Raw genomic sequence first — 15,765 nt, 5'->3', positions numbered from 1 at the left:
CAGCGTGGCTATGTGGTAGATATTCGACTGCCACGTAGAGGGCCCGCCATTCCCCCTGGTTACATTTTTCTGTTTTTTTTTAATTTTTATCGGTTACTTTTTCATGTCTCTCGGTTACGCCGGCGATGACGACGCCGCTCAACGCAGGAAAGGGCGCCTAAGAGCTGAGCTCTACAATGATAGAAGCAGCCCTATGAAGTAGCTTGTATGCATGTTCTGTGTGGCACACAGTCTTTTGCACACATGCAGTTTGACCAATAGCTGCGGTTTCTATGTATTGCTGTTTTGGCTGTGCCATATTGTGCTCTGTTCAATAAGCTACAGTAATTCGAACAAAAAGGTTCATACTGAAGTTCAGTGCTTTATATGAAAACATCAGTCGAGGACACAGCACGTACACATACTCTCCTGCAGTGCATAGGATCTATTGCTTTAAAAGCTCCGATTAAGTTAAAATTTTCGCAATTGTAAAATAAGGAAAAAGAAATATATTATTCCTTGCGAACAACGTGCCTAATTACAATCTTGGGATAGTAAACGCTACACAGTCATGTCTAAAGGCAGCACTGTGAACACGTTGCTGTTGACCTGGACGATGCATGAAACACAAGAACAAACGAATTACAATCTAGTGCATTGTTTTGAAGCTTCGTACAAACGAAATGGAAAAAGCTCCACTCAGTAATCACGCAGCTCTGTCTTTATGATGATATGATGCTTTGTATTCATCAGGAAGTTTGCTAGTCTAGTACGTTGGAGAAAAAATTCGTTAGAGAGAAATTCAATAAAACGCTAATACGTTGAAGATTTAAAGTTTAAGTATGAGGTTTCATTCGAAAACGCATGAACAGTCTTTTAATGACGACAGCCGCGACCCCGATATTGAATATTCTCTTCTGCTATACTCTCACAGATCGCTCAGAAATGCGCGAGGCGTAGATCTATGGCGAGTGCTCGAATATCATTTCCAGTGGCCGGCGCAGATGCGGTCATATATAGAAATGGTCAGAAAGCGTCTTCCGTCAGGAATAACTAGAGCTGAATAGACGCTCCTGTGCCGTCTGTGGCTCGGGGTTGCCTCCACGAATGCCTACTCATTTCGAATCAGAATGGCCAGCAGCCCGACATATGGTAACTGTAGCTGCGCGGAGACAATCGCCCATCTTCTCTGTGAGTGTCCTCGCTTCAGTGCAGCAAGAAAAGAACTGTCAAATGTGTTAGATAGACTTGACAATCGGCCAGTGTCATAAGCCCTTTTCCTCCGACAATGGGCGATTGTCAAGTCTATCTAACACTTTTGACAGTTCTTTTCTTGCTGCACTGAAGCGAGGACCCATTGTCGGAGGAAAAGGTCTTAGGACACTGGCCGGAACCGTCTTCGGCACGGAAAGCTTTGAGAGCGTTGTTGCGCTTCTTGCGGACGACTAGTCTCAGAGAAAGACTTTAAGTAGCATCGTTTATCGCATTATTGTTCTTTTTTTTCTCTCCCTTCTTTTTTTGTAACATCTCTTCTCTATCATCTTTTATTCCTCTTACCCCTTTCCCCAGCACAGGGTAGCCAGCCATTCTGAGAACTGGCTAACCTCCCTGTCCTTCCGTTTTTTTTTCTTTTCCTCCTCCTCCTCGTCCTCCCGCAGCCCTCGTCTGTGAGGGTTGGAGTTAAATTGAAGAGAGGTTCACAAGCGGTTCGACCAATGTGCCGGCTCGGGCCTGGGTTGAACGGTGGTCTCCCAATGTGTAGTCGCCCACGAGGTTAAAAAAAAAAGAAACACAAAAAGAAGTCAGAAAGTGGCTTGTCTGGAGGCGCTAATAAAAAGCGTTGTAACACGTTTCGTTTCTGCAAAACACCGAGTGCATGCATTTCCCCGCCGCGGATGCGGCTTTGCGCCGTTTGTGATCGCCTCTGTATAGTTAGCTTTGCCAGGCAGTGAAAGTGCTTGACAGGAGTCGGAAGACGAAGTAGCGGCGCCGGCTCTTTGAGATGGGACCATTGCGTTCATTGAAGGGGTGTCTGCTAGCCGACGATAATTGTAATCTCCTGCTGCCGCAGGTCTTTTTTGTGTAGTTTGTTGGCGAACTAATTCAATTCCGCAAGTTCGGGTGGCCTCAACTTTGACATCGGGTACTACAGACATAACCTGACATTCTGGTTTTACGCAATATTTCCTGCCTTTATTTTTCGCCGTCTGGAAGTTCGAGCCATCGCTGGCGTCGATCGTGATGAAGTAGCGGAATGACTTCTTCGACTGTTTAGTCTGTTCTCTAGAGCTACTGCGTATGATTTGTCAATGGTTGTACGGCAATACACTGGGACAGAACAAAATGTCCCTCTGACGTTAGGGTCAACTCGGTATGTGATTAAATAAAACATATAATTTGCATTATATCGCAATGAATTTTCAGCCATGGGGATCATTACGGCACTACCTGCGAATGATTGTCAGCAACTACGTCTATCGGGCGTCAGCAGAACGGAAGCGACGCCAATGCAATCGAGTGGCTTATATATTTTTAAAAAAGGAGTCTATGTGTTAATAAGCATAGTCACTTAGTGTATGTGCCCATGTGCGTGAGCGCATCCTGCGTGCATGATTATATTCTAGCCAGGCGCAACATAAAAGCTTAGGGTAAATATTTACATGCAGTCGTGTGGCTGAGGGTTGCTGGTATATATGCATTTCTGTATCCCCTGGCACTACAAGCCATATCTGTAGGAGGAGGGCGTATGTATACTGGGGTTTTCAAAATTAGCCTTTATGGTTTCCTTAAAATTAGGCACTGGTAGGCACGCGAGGATCACCTGTGCATATAAGTTATATGGCCAGGGGGACACAAAGTGAGATGATGATTATCGCCGACAGCAGCCTAGTTAACTAAGAGTGAATAATTAAACTTTATTGACTGCAGTAAATGCGTCTGCTTGTATTGAAAAGTTGGAAGCAGTCGTGTTTCTACATAGCTTCGCATGGAAGAATTTTATAGCATGTCTGTGCTTCGAGATATCTGACTCAATATTTTAATTGTCGTTCGCATGACTTACCCATGCAAGAGAGGGAGGATCGGTGCAAAGCTCCTCCCTGAGGTGTCGCGGTTGTTGCGTGTGGTGGTGGTGGTGGTGGTATCTTTATTGCTCCCAGAACGTCGTTTAGACCGACAACGGGGCAGGGGCACGGCAGAGGCGATACCGATAGTAGACCGAGTCTGTGTATATTATATGGATATTGACTGAGGAATGAGCAGCTGTCGCTCTAGGAGAATGGTTATGATATTTCCGGAAAAAAATAAGAATATCGTCTTTTTTTCTCTCTCTCGTGCAAAGGATGCCGCCATCACAGATTATCAATTAACAGAAGAATAGAGAGAGGGGGGAAGATGAAGTAACGTCAAGCTCCAATACATGTTTTAGGATACTAGCCTCGATTTCAAGTTGTTCCCTTATTCCACTTTACGCCGGCGCTGACTTGATGCCAGCTATTTTGTAGCAATAAGTGCTTGAGCTAACCTATCAATAGTTTCACGAGTATCAATGAAACTATCAATATTATCAGTGGTTTTGCTTTACTCACGGCCCAGAAATATATGAACGCATAGTCACTCGGAAGTTGTCTTATAGTTACATGCACTTTGTCATAGATGTGTCAGAGCATCTGCGGCTTTTGAGCGCCTCAATCCCAGGCAGTATATCAGCGCATGCGCTCATATATTGCTGGGGTTTGAGGTGCCAACACACGCCGTATAGAGAGGCTCTGACACATCTCTAGCAAACTGCAAGTAACTATATAAGTTTTGTATGACAGCATGATGTAAGAGCAAAGAGGAAAGGTAGCCCTAAAAAAGAGCGATAGAAAGAAAAAGGACACTAACGATGGTTTTCTTTGCGGAAAGAGGACGCATGGAGCGAGGAGGGAAAGAAAAAAATGGCACTGTAAAAACGATGTCGCGGCAACCAGGAGCCATGCATTTTCGCGTCCCCACAAAGAGGGGAAGCCATCCTTTTCGTCCGAGCGCCGCTGGAGATACGTCGCCTCGCCACTGTGGACACAATGCCTGAATGGCGCGTCGTAGAAGGCGGTCGTTGCGAACCGCTTCAAGGAGGCCGGTGCTCACAGCGCTTTCACGGAGCCGCCAGCAGTCGCCTCGCAGCGCAGGTCACAGCTGGCACGCTGAGTGAAAGAGATAACGCTGCTTGATGCCATGATGGCGCATTTTCCGGGAAAGCCGAATGAAGGCATTGATTCTGCACAAACGGAAAAGCTCCCATTTTACAAACACGCAGTGTATATACTAGGAAGTCACTTTACGCATCTGCACTTTGCTGACATTGCACAATAAGAAACATAGAAATACAGAAACAGAAATAATCATTGCCATTGCATGCTCTTGTTGCTCTCATTAAGATCAGAATAGGGTTCCGAATAGCTCTTCCGCCTAGGCGGATCTCTTGTGATTGCTTGGCTGCGTTTCATACTGCTTTTAAACAGCATGCTGTTGTCCTTGTCTCTGATTGCGTGTACATGTCTGCCTGTCAGTTTTCATCTAATTAGCGGATGTAGCGCAACTCGCAGTAAGTATAAACGTTGAAGCCAGCAAGCTGTACAGTGCACATTACTTTCAACCCCGTGGGGTCCTTTAACAAGTACGGTGCACGATAGCTTTATCTTTTGTACTTATTTACCGGAACACAAGTTCCACGGCTGGGAGCACAGCTCACGACGTTTTGCTTAGGAAAGGAAGCCTAATACCATTGAGCCACAAGGTGGTTATTGCCACCTGTCTGTAGAAAAAAAGAAAACAAAAGACCTAAAGAAAAGAAAATCAGCTCGGTGAAAAAATAACGTTGATAGACGATGCGCTTAGTTTCATCTGATTCGCTACTCATGATCTACTCTACAAGCTTCGGAAGAAACGGCGTCATAGAAAAGGAAAACAACCGTAACGCAGCCCAGCACTGTTCCAACAATCTTTCGAGAATCCTTTGGTGAACGCTTTAAAAAACCGCTCAACACGTCTCTCCTGAGCGAGCTGATAGTTGGCTTGTTGGAAGCAAGACGTATAATAGAGAAGCAGAAGGAGAGGGCTGCAAGCTTTGCGGGGATGCAGACAGAGCCAGCCGTAAATCTATTCAGGCCACTACACGATCTCTGGCTGTGGCTTCGACTGCGCTGTGCATGACGTGTCAGCCGCTGAAACAGCCAGGTGTATCTCGCACCCAGTGCGTTTCTGGCGCGGTGAGAGTTAGTGTGGAGGAGAAGGCTACGCGGCCATTATACTGCCACGTGCGTTTCTTTATCACTTTTGCTGTATTCGGTTTTCGGCCACATATACTGTCAGCAACGCTCAGCGCGAACCGCGCCTCATTGTTCGAGAAGCTTCGCGGTCATTGCAGATCGTTTTGTTGATATTGCGCGCAAGACGCGCACACTCGAGCTTATTCTAAAATTTGCACGACAGCCAGCGATAACGCTGGAATATTCGACGGCACATGTTTAAATGCCGACGCGCCTCACCGCTTGTCAGTTGATCGACGGTCGACGCTCTGTCCGCCGCTATCAGTGTATTGCTGTAGCTTTCAGTTTCTCGGCCACAAGTTCGGCCTAATAAAGAGTTTCATCTCGACTTGCTGACTGCTGCCTTCGTCGACGTCACGACCACGTGACAATACAGACGCGCCGCACTGCGCTAGAACATGCGTCAGAGTGGACGACGCCGACGACGACGAATCGGGTGGCGTTACCGCCACTCCAGACCGCAGCGTCCAGGCCGTCCGCGTCCGAGTCATTAGCCTCGTGGACGGTCATTTGAAGCCTTCGAGATTCTGACGAACGCCCAATAACCGAGGCGGCGGGTGTGCATTTTCTGGAGCTGAAATGGAGGACAACAGCTTGACTCTCTCGGGCAAGCCGGAACTGCGAAGGATGGAAGGAAATGGGCGGAAACTAGAAGAGGGGCGTTCGGCAAAATTGGAGAGAAATTGGCTGCCACGTAAATTCTGTTCTCTTTCTTTCTTTCTTCTTTGCAATGCTTCTCGCTGTAAATGAAGCACGCCATCGATATGTGTACAGTGGCCGCCATCGCTGCGGTACGGCTCTGGCAGGCGAATAGGCGCAAGAAGCCTTCATCTCAAGATGCTTCGCTTTCTATCTGCTCACGTACAACCGCTCTCATTATGTAGTGCGTGTTCAAGTTGACACCGTATTGAGTGCTGCGCCAAGCGGAGAGTTGAGTCATGATATAAGCCGCTGCAGCTCGTTGGTGCAGGGATGTTTGAGAATAAAGAAATGCATTACATGGAATAAGAATGGAATACTGCAAATGATGCTTCTTCAGAATATGCGGGCGCGGCCGCTTTTGAGCAGTAAGCTTCCCTTCCAGATCAGTTTTTCAAATTGTAAAGAAAGAGTAATGTTTCTTTTTGAAGCCGCTTTAAAAGCATTTACATGACTTTTCTGCAGTGAAAACGTCCAGGAGCTTGGCTTATTAACGCGACAGCTTGTTTTTCAGAAACTCCGGCGTCGGTGGTGTCGGCAGCGGCGTCTTTGGTTGTGAGGGAAAAACCAGCGTTGTCCATGAGCGGAGATTTGAGGTAGATGCAAATAAAAAAATGACAAAAAAAATCTTCTGTATGAGTGGGACCGGAGATTCGAACCCTGCGACCCCTCGCTACGTGGCGCGATGCGTTTAGCCGCTCGGCCACCACGCCTATATCATGTGGCATACTAACGGCGAGCTACCTATATACACCATTTAGCGTTGGTGGAACGCACATCTAGGAGGTTCTGCAGTGGCTTGACAGAAATCCCACGAGATGGCGCGAAGGACCCATGGCCGTTAAAGCCCCTGAAACTTCGTAAAGTAGCGACACTCTCCTCCTCCGCTCTCGTTCCTCCTCGGTCTCCTCTCCTTCGCACCCTCTTTTCGAACGAGGCGCCACCTACCTTGCTCCTGCGTAGCAGACGCCCTTTCGTGGAGATAGCGCTTGCTTGCCAGGCAGCGCGCTGTATTCGCACCAGTCGTCTAGCTCTTAATATTTTTAAAGACGATAGTCTTTCTTGGGGAACTTAAACGCAGAAATTTTGGTCTGTCTGTCTGTCTGTCTTTCTGTTTGCCTGTCTGTCACCCGATTCAGCGACCTGGACAAAGTTGAACCACTTGCTTACCGCCCACCCATCTTGAACTGGTACGGCTGTTCATACGTGTGAACGTTGTCGATCAAAAAGTAAACATTACGCATATCTGAGGCGCAACATCACTAGGTAAGTATTAGGTGGTGTGTTCCTTTAATAGAAAAAATACATAGATACGTAATTCTAAAGACCCTAGTTTCTTAAGCAGCGCTGAAAATGCGGCTGCGCTGAAAATGCCTATGCGCGCCGACGAATGCCCTCTGCCACGGAGGAAGGAAACCCTCTGCACAAGCTCATGTTCAGCGTTCAATGAACGCCATCTGGCAATACGTCGGGAACATACGTCGTGAGATATGAACGCCGTTCATATCTCACGCAGCGCCTCCTCTATCGTCTTCACACGGCATTTGCAGCGGAGCACGCAGATACGCGGCCATGTTTTTTTTATTAGTTTTACAGCGAAAGCTGTTATGAGATCACAACAAGGGCCGTTTTTGGCGCCGTAGTTGCCCGTCGCCGCTGTCCGTAACCACTATGACTCGAAATGAGAAAAAAAAAGAAATAAGAAAAAATTTCCAGGATGCAACGAGGTTCGAACCTGGGCCCTCTGCGTGGGAGCCCAGTGTCCTACCCCAGAGCCATGTCGGTGCTTGAAACTGCTTTGCAAAACACCCTATACCGGCTTCATGTTGGGAAGGAACCACATTAACATATGTAATGTAGCGTGGTAGAAGAGTAAAACAACAACCAAGCGTCACACAACGCGAATTCTGTAACCAGACGTCACACAATGCGACTTGCGCAACGAGTAGGTTGTTGAATGCTTCTAATCCATTACAAAGGGCTCTGCCATAATTCTTCATCGTCATCAGCCACAGCATCAACAAAGTGCACATAATGCCTTACAGGTGTTTAGCAGGTACCACGGTTCTCCGCAGAATGACGAAAAATTGCATAGTGGCTGCTTCTCTACTTCACAAAAATTATGATGATTTATAGCGTAGTGGGTTCCTCGCAAGCGCACTTCTATTGGTTGCCAAGGAAGCCCATAAGGCTCCCATGATCCACTTCCTCAGGGTCTCAATAAAGTTAATTCCCTCTCTCTATCTCTTTCTCACGTTAGCGTATGTTATAAAGCGTGGTGGGAGAGTGACATAACGACCGGGCGTCACACAATGCGAATTAAGTAACTAGTGGGTCCTTTAGAGCTTCCAACCCATTACAAAACCCAGTCGTAATTCTTCATCGTCCTCAGCCATCGCATCAAGAAACTGCTCATAATGCCTTACAGATGGTACCTCGCTTCTCCGCAGAATGACAAGTAATGTCGTGGTGGGTGCTTCCGAACTTCACAAAAATTATGATTTGTGGCGTAGTAGATACGTTGCTAGTGTATTGTGTTAGTAGCCACAAGAGAGTTTATCACGGGCTCTAGAAATGCCGCTCTTCGAGCTTTCGCTGTGACTGTGCTGCGCTTTCCGCGCAGGCCTGGCGTTTTGTTTAGGGGATGTAAGCGCTTTTATATAGTAGCGGCTACTCCTTTTCGCAAATTGAATTCGCGAAAATCACAGCAGTGAAAAAAAGTTGCATAAAAGAGCACCGAGTGAGAATTCATGTATCTTCTTCTAGAGCATAGAAATTCTCACCGGTGGCTTATCCACATTTATTAACTGCACCTTTTGCTGTTTGAAAGCTTATTCTAAAATTATCTAAAGGAGCCTAACGCTGACCCATGCCAGCTCTGTGTAGTGCCGCATAGGGTATTCAATATGTGCCGAGAGCATGTGCTTACCTTTCATCGGTAAATTTAGCAGTTTTTTCATTGGTAAGGTAGCTTTGTCATTGGTAAATTTCAACTCCCGAGGCACACTGCAGTCCCTGAAGTCACTGCGCGCGCATGATGAACTAGTCCTGCACAGCAGGCGCTTAGGAAAAACTCAGTGACCCTTAAGCGTTCGCCTAAGACGACTGAAGGCGAAAACCAGCTTCGTGTTCTTCAATCGTCGTATTGATCCTACCCAGCACCCTCCTAGAACTTTCTGAACCTCGCCTGGTTTTGCATTGCCTCCGTGATCGGCTCAATGATCACGGAGGCAAGGCAAAGCGACGATGTCATCGGGTGACGTCACGTTACATGATGCCACGATGACGTTATGCGACGTTGCCATGACGTCATGATGACGTTATTTTGTGACGTATTCGCGGGGTGATATTTTGGACCACTCGTGCTAACGCCGGCGACACGGGACGCCGACAGTGAGTTTTAGCCTTTGATGAGGCATCTAAAGCTTCCGCATTAATAATGAGCGATAAGGCGTACATCAATTATAGTCGATATATTTGGACGGCGTTGGTTGCTTGGTTAAGTGATTAAACGCACTAACCGCATTGCGCAAGTGCGCCTTTAGATGTATCTGACAAACGAAATATACCGCTGAATGAACGAGCAAACGAATGTAAAAAAACTAGCGTGTCACCGTAAACATTTCCATCGTGAAACCTCCACTCGCGGATATAAACGTTCACACGAAATAGCACGTAAACCTACGTGCGAAATGGCCCATATACGTAGGTTCCTAAACGATGAACGCCCCCTGCGACTCGGTTGAGCCTGCACTCTTTGCATAGCTACCTTCGCCTCGCTAGTCCACCGACTGATCAGTCAACGTAAAAGAGCCAGTGAAAGCTATTTGCTCCGAATTAAACGAGCAAACACCAAAGACAAACGGAGAGTATAAATCCTAATGTGAGCTTTCGCACTCCGGCTTTGTTTATTAAAAAAAGCTGCGCCGAATCTCTGAAGTTTCGCAATCACATTGTCGATCGTCAGTCCGCGTGCATGACGCCAGCTGCGCACAAACCCATACCGCGAACTCGAACGAGTCGGCGCATCACGTCAAACAGGAAACGTAACCACGTATGGTTGACAAAGAAACAAAAACTAAGTAAAGACGCCGCACAAGCAGTAATTAAACGTGCGTGAGAGATAGCGACGTACTGTGGTGCGATGCCTGCTCTACTACGGCGTTAGAGCAGGCATCGAACTTCGTGAACTTCACGAATACTTACAGTTTGAGAGACCCGCAACTTACCTCGCATAGTCGAGTCCAAAATGTCGGCCTGAAGCTCGCCCTTCCGATTATGTGCAACGAAGTCTCTCGTCGCAACTCGTTGCGCGTACGGGACGGTATCCCGAGGAGCTTCTTGCCTTCGCTAGACTTCTTCTGACATCAGAAGGCGCCGCAGCCGCCCATGGCAACCAACAGCGACGTCCATCTTCTGTGAGAAATATTTCAAAGCACAACGCTATAGTGAACTGAGTTCACTATACACAACGTGCACGGTATGACAAGTGCGTATTCATAAAACACGTGCGCTGCGCACCAGCGAGTCCACGGTTCACGAGCAAAGATGGCATTCGAGAGCCATTGTGAACAAACGGACGCTGCGCGCGGCCCCACGTGACGGCAGCTGGCCAATGCCGACGCGGCATCAGCCTCGGAGAGGGCGGAGGAAAGAGAAAAGAGAGGAGGCGCCGTTTTACGCACGTATGTAGCTACTTTACGAAGTTTCAGGGGCTTTAACGGCCGTGCTTTCCCTGTTCTGTCGCGCCTGGTGTATGGATATAGAAGCCGGCGCGTATCCGCACTTCGGCTTTTCTTGCAACACAGTTTAGGTGTCGACCGAGAAGCGAAGCGAGGCTAGCGATTGGGAAGGCGACACGAACACGGTCCGATTACGCTATCGCAATCTACTCTTGAAAGCGAAGCTCAAGCGTCCTCTTAGTTTCTGATCCTTATTTCTAGGGGAAAACTCAAAGACGAAAATATGCATTTTTATGCCCGACAAGCCTTCCACAGATTATATTCTCAGCAAAGAGTGATCCCACCTATCAGGCGTTTAGATAGCGTTCTACTGGACAGGCTTTTTTAACTTGAGGCCCGAGTATCTCACGAGAGAAGTGAGTCAAATAATCAGATATCTTTAAATCCCGCAGAGCAGTTTATCAGTTCGTTACCTAACAATATGCGATTAGAAGTTACATATTGCCATGTGAGAGACAGATAAATGACACATCAAGGAACCATGGGACGCAATTTATTTAGTGAAAGCTGAGCATTTGCACGAGGATAGATCGAGTGACACTCATGATAATAGGTTTTCGCGCAAATTAAATGCAGAAATAAATGAAGCTCTCTCTGTTCACGTAACACGTTCAGGGAGCAATCCTCATGAAGGAAACCGTATCTGTCAGATAACATTGCTAACGTCGATGAAACCCTGACGAATATCTATCCGCTTTAACGATGTTCTATATGTCAAATCCAGCACTGATTTTCACGTAAACAGTGCCGTTGAAGTCTCCACAATGATTTAAATAAAAAAAAAACCTTTGACGAAGGCTCTACAAGCAACTTAGAAAGCTCTCTGAGAGTACAATGAATGGGATCATATTACGAAAGAATAGGCTGCGAATAAGGGTTAATTTACCGACGCTAACAATGCACGTTTGGTACAACTCTCTGCCTAGGAAAAACAAAACAAAAAAGAACCGGACTTTCATCCATAAAGAAGTAGTAGTGGTAGTTTTTTTGTGGAAGTCCCGTTGCGGCACTTGTTTTTTTATCTCTCTCTTTTGTTTTTGTAGTCCGTGTTTGGAACAAAGCGAGTTTCTTCGGCGTACCACTGAACAACTGGCTTCATGATACGATCACGTGCCTTCTGACAGAACGAGACACCAACGCTGTTTCGAACAGCCTCGAGAGGAATGTACCATGCTGTCAATGAGAGTAGGAGACCGCAAGTAATATATAGAAGGCAGCTTGAAGCGTAAGACGCATGGTCGTAGACAACAAGCGCAGAATTAAAAAAAAAACAAATAACAGGAAAAAAGCGATACAACTATAGATAACGACAAGACAGGACAAGGTGTCACTATCAAATGCACGTAAAGGAGAGACGGAGACGCGAACAACGAAGGAAGGGAGCAAGAGAAAAAAAATAAATAAATCTCCGTGTCTGCAGAATTCGTTGTGACAGGACTCACTGGTCTCGAAACTGTTCCGGGCTCTTTCGCTGTCCTTCCACGTTTTTCTCGAGGGACAAAGCAGACGCCCTCCCGTAATAAGGGATGCCTGTGCTTGGGCCAAAGTGGCTCCATTGCTGAGTTGATTCCACGAGGAACGCGTCTTTTGGAAACAGAAGCGAAACAACTCAGTGTCACCATCCCGAGCCCTGCTATCAGGAAACACCCTTTCGTTCTTGCTATTGCGCGAAGACTGGTGCTAACTGAAGATCACAGACACTGATGGTGCTGGTAGAAACAGAAAATGGGCTTATGCTGCGACTCTTGCTCCCTCTAGTCGGCAGCTTGGAACTAAACAGCAAGGCCAGTGTTTGCTGCTGTTAGTTTATCTAGCAGTAATTCGCAGTATGTGATGTTGCCACTCTTGCCACTAGAGTTAGTAGACTTTGTGAGCTATTGACATGGCGGAGCAGTGCATTTTGAGCCGTTTACACCGCGTGCAGGTGATTATTGTCGCATAAAAGCAGTCGTTGAACGTCTTCGGTAATGTAAACTGTTTATTAATGTAAACCAGAACAAGAGAAAAAAGGGCGCTCTAAACTGTTTCGGCGAGGATTATAAAGACGCTGGGCAGCGTTCAAGAGAAAAACCCAGCCTTTCGTTTTAGTCCTCTGATTGCAACTGGGCCTGTACCTCTTCTCTTTCATGTTCGCGCCCCCAAAGATGGGAGCCCACTCTCCCTCTCCTCTCCCCCGAGTCGCCGGCCCTCAGTGCTGTTGCCGGAGTCGTCGCCTCTCGTGACCTTGAAGGAACCAGTGGCGACCACGGATGGAGGAAAGAAGATGGAGGCAGGCGAACGCAAATTCACAACAATTATGTTACAGGTGTACGTATACGTTACATATAAAATTTACGGACGGCTTGTAGTTTAATTCTGCTTCGTTTCACTTCCTTTACATGTAGTTTTCTTTGCACACTATCGTATTTTATGCGGCAGAATGTTGAATACTTATGCTTTATCCAGATTAGATTTCAGCATACTGACAGTTACTCTCTTTTCAAACAGGGAATTACACTTCTCGTGAGACAGCTGCAATGCGAGAACCAGAATAAAGTGAAAAATATTGCTATCACGATGCAGTAAAATTAACAGTTGGTGTCAAGCACCTAGGCGCGAACAAAAGCTGAAATTCATTCCTAAATTCCCTTTCGTTACTATCATTTGTCTTTTTTTTCAAGTTTATCTTTAACCATCAGACAGTTGGCACAAAACGGGTCGATAATTAATGTAGTTCACATGGCACTTCAATGTCATCTTGGTTTTGTTCTAAAATCGCATTTTCAGCGATTGCACGATACTCCAGACAAGGACTATTATATTTATGTTTGAGGGACAAGCGTAGTCTAGCAATTTAGCATCACACACTGTAGCGAATAAGCTTGTGAATTATGAGACACCGCTGCTCCGAATAAATAGATATATCGCTTGCTCCGAACTACCTGTATTTGATGCCACTTGTACTCTGTCTGCGCTCGCGATGATCGGTCCGCGCAGTGACCGTGTACTCGGTCGAAGCATATGCTGATATATCGGAGGCCATGTTACAGTGCTTTTGTAGCCCTCTGTAGCTTTCGAAAATACGTGCACTCAAGATTATTGCTGCAATATCGCTTCGCGCAGCGTCAAAGCGTGTGGCAGGGGCAGAAATGAACAAGTACGAACACGTTTAGCACTCCTACTCTTTAGTTATTGCTAGACAATCGGCATTTAGATCCCCAACAAACTGAGTCACATTGCGGGTAATGTTCGATGTGGCCTTCGAGTCTTAAGCAAAACGATTGAATGGGTTCGTGTATCTTACTATACAATTCTTTGCTCTGCCAAGGACAGGTCTCACATCACGGTACGGCTACGACAATCTTCTCAGACTGCTTGTCATTCTTTTCGCCTCCCCATAAACCTTGAACTTTAAATGTTTTTACTTGCTGGGCGCGTATCTTTAACTATATGCACGCGTACATCAACTCAGTCAAGTCGTCTCTTGCCGATAAGTCACACGCCCACGTGTTTTCCTGGTCACAAGCCACTAAGCGGGAATATAACTAATCGGTAGCTAAATAAGGTGAAGTGAAGCTGGCAAAGCACGCAGTGTGGCAACAGGGTGCGAAACGGTATCAGCATACATCAGAAATCCTAAATATTGGCCATGCTAAATCGGTCAATCATGCACCGAATAGGAGCCGATAAACAGCGCACAACAAAGATGCAAACTAAAAGGAAGGAACGGCATCAAAGATCCTGTTACGTTGTTTCTTTTTCCTAATCGGCACATTTATTGTGCACAGTTCATCGGTCACCATACAAACAAGTACCGTTCCCCTTCTGTAGCTTTATACTCTGGCGTGTACGTACCAGGGCTATATGAAGAATAGACTAAAAAAATATCAGTGCTTTATCCATTTGTGCTTATCACGAAAACCAACTTTTGCTGTATACTCACGTTTTGAAATCCACCTGTTGATGGTGAGATTGAAAGAATGAAACCAACTATTTTTTTTACTATTTCCCGCAGAAGCTTCTTGCTTCAGATTCTGTTCGTCCTATTCGAAACATCTCGTAAATTCTACCCTGCGTTAGATCAATTTGCTCCAAATCTCTTTTTACCGATAAGACGAATATTCTGTAATATCTGTAATATGAAGTCTTCTTGACAGCTTTCTGGGTCTGTGGCCAAAAATTAAAAAAAAAGGAAAGCAGTACAAATACACTAAGTCGTTTTCTTCCATCTTCAGAAACAAATAGCAGTTCAGTGTTAAAAACCCTAAATGTTTTCTTTAGATGAATGGGAAATAAAAAGTATCGCTTTTGTTTGAAATGGAAGAGGAGGCTTTTGCAAAGTTACCGATAGGCCCACAAAAAAACATGTTTACATGCCGGAAAATACTGCAAAACGGTTGCAAGATGCTCTCCACCGGAAAGCAGTCCTCGAGTTCTAGACGTTTGCCCGCCTACGATCACAAGTAACTCTGTACGCTGCAGCGTTATAACCGACATCTGATGAGCAAAATAGATCAGATGCATATTACGTTGCTGCTTTGATCAATATGCATAATGCATAATGACTTCTAAACCTAATTTATGCGCTGCGCTTCAAAAACTTCACTGGTTCTTACTGGCCTGTTGGTGCCTACGTTATGCTGGCATAAGGAGGCCACACCTGTAATAAGCAACCAGGATTACCACTTCCATAGCGCGCATTGTTCTCGGTATGCAGCACTAAGGCTGCATTTCCCTATCTCTATATTTGACATGGCAACAGTGCCCCTCAGTCGATCACCCGAATAACCCATGAATCTGCCGTTTATCTAGGTGGTATAGCTGCAGTATTGTTTTGCGCAATCTGTCTATTGATTTCGTTGCAAAATCAGTGCTGGCACCTCATTGGTTGTCGCATGTAAAACGCTTAACACACGTTTCTTCAAGCTTAGACATAGAAATACCGCCACCTGCATATTTAAAGATTTCCGGGGTAGATTAACAGTATAGTGGTAGCTGGCACGCGCAGAATGTCTGAATGCTTCAAACTTGAGTAAGCACGTGCACTAGATTGCAGG

At 46.1% G+C, this 15,765-nt stretch overlaps 1 long non-coding RNA gene across 1 annotated transcript in view; it reads right to left on the bottom strand.

The window, feature by feature from the left end:
• The window catches only part of LOC119385266 (uncharacterized), a 44,788-nt gene extending 32,449 nt beyond the window's left edge, over positions 1 to 12,339 (bottom strand). Inside the window, exons 1-2 of the long non-coding RNA XR_005182151.2 lie at positions 12,172 to 12,339; positions 3,976 to 4,237 (exon numbers count right to left, since the gene is read on the bottom strand). This is a non-coding gene — a long non-coding RNA (uncharacterized LOC119385266). The remainder of the gene's footprint in view (positions 1 to 3,975; positions 4,238 to 12,171) is intronic.
• Between the last annotated feature and the right edge of the window lie 3,426 nt (positions 12,340 to 15,765).

Source organism: Rhipicephalus sanguineus, chromosome 3 (assembly GCF_013339695.2).
Source record: "Rhipicephalus sanguineus isolate Rsan-2018 chromosome 3, BIME_Rsan_1.4, whole genome shotgun sequence".
Classification (NCBI taxonomy): Eukaryota; Metazoa; Arthropoda; class Arachnida; order Ixodida; family Ixodidae; genus Rhipicephalus; species Rhipicephalus sanguineus.
The sequence above is the reverse complement of the archived record's forward strand: the minus strand, read 5'-3'. Positions and strand labels throughout refer to the sequence as shown.